At 35.9% G+C, this 1,352-nt stretch overlaps 1 protein-coding gene and 1 long non-coding RNA gene across 3 annotated transcripts in view; one reads left to right on the top strand and one right to left on the bottom strand.

The window, feature by feature from the left end:
- The window catches only part of Tps1 (Trehalose-6-phosphate synthase 1), a 28,216-nt gene extending 27,367 nt beyond the window's left edge, over positions 1–849 (bottom strand). For both annotated transcript variants that reach the window (XM_026818360.1, XM_026818361.1), the window contains exon 1: positions 625–849. The gene's annotated coding sequence lies outside the window, so the exon portion shown is untranslated. The remainder of the gene's footprint in view (positions 1–624) is intronic.
- Positions 1–1,071, top strand: part of LOC113465051 (uncharacterized) — a 4,205-nt gene extending 3,134 nt beyond the window's left edge. The window contains exon 3 of the long non-coding RNA XR_003389887.1: positions 398–1,071. This is a non-coding gene — a long non-coding RNA (uncharacterized LOC113465051). The remainder of the gene's footprint in view (positions 1–397) is intronic.
- The last annotated feature ends 281 nt before the right edge of the window (positions 1,072–1,352 follow it).

The raw sequence follows: 1,352 nt of genomic DNA on the forward strand, positions 1-1,352 counted from the left end.
GTATTTACTATAATGTATAAGGAAAAAGTTGATTTTTTATCACAGAACATATACATACATAACGTACTTATCCAGTTTGAACAATGGACTTCGTTCGTATGAACAAATTCTCACGTGCTGTCTTTTTAACTTTAAGATCAATTCAATACATATGTTTTCGTAGCACTATAATATGACTTTAATAGAAGATTTTATTGTAATGTTCAATAGTTTTTCACAACCCATGCATATGTACAGCATATACAGTACATACAGGAGCCCCGTATACACAGCGAAAAAAATATAGATAAGAACAGAAACTGCATGTAACACATTCTAATTTAATGTATTTATCACTTTTTCGACAATGCACCCAATGTCAGTTAAACAACATTTTGAAACGACGCATTTTGTTAAGATCTATTACGGAGCCAACAAATGGCTGACGTCGCGTATACGTTTGATGTTTCAATGTAAATTACGACGAAATTACAACGGTTGTCTTCCATCGAGGTGAAACCGACAAACAATGATATGGAGAGGATGACAGATTTGAAAAATATGAATTCAGTATAATTCAAATCATTCGACGGCTTCTTAACTTTAGAGGACCTTCGTCCGTGTTAGGACTACATGGACACCCACCTCAAAAGACAACTTTCCTCGTTTAAGTTTTTCGTAAATCCCAGTATTAAGAGCACTGATGTGACAATTATTGCTGACAAGCCGAGAAAATGAGAATTTGATACTTAATTCGCACACTCATGTATACCGGCTGTCTTCCGGTACTGGCTAGTGTTTTTACGAGAGACGTTCTTTCGAGAAGGTACCACTGGTAACTGGTTCCTTCTTCGCGAAGTTTCGATTAGGTGAAATTGTTAGCCCGGTTAGCCGAATCGATTGTTGTGGTGTGTGTGGTGTGGTTGTAGCCTACAATTCTGACCGGCAACTGTATAAACAAGAAACTGCAGAAAATTCCCTAGATTACGCCGCAAATTTCGCAAAATCCAGTGTAACACACATTATCCTTTTGAAATCGAATTCTTAACGCATGTATACATTTTCAAATAAACTTATTGTACATATTATTTATCTATTAGTATGGAATTTATTCTCCTACTTATATATAAAAAATGTTATATCATCACTCATCAACTTTCTCCAGAAAAATAGACGTAGTTTAGGAGGGACTGCGCACTACTCCCCTCAAGAAGTGGACACGCCGAAGAGAGCTGAATATATATATATTTTCAGCTCTCTTCGTATACGTATACGTATACGTATACGAGAAATATATATATTTTCAGCTCTCTTCGTATACGTATACGTATACGTATAAGATTTGCCATGCTCGTGCCTAGGGTATTCGTCTA

This window comes from Ceratina calcarata, unplaced genomic scaffold (genome assembly GCF_001652005.2).
Source record: "Ceratina calcarata isolate Rehan_Ccalc_2016 unplaced genomic scaffold, ASM165200v1 scaffold78.2, whole genome shotgun sequence".
Classification (NCBI taxonomy): domain Eukaryota; kingdom Metazoa; phylum Arthropoda; class Insecta; order Hymenoptera; family Apidae; genus Ceratina; species Ceratina calcarata.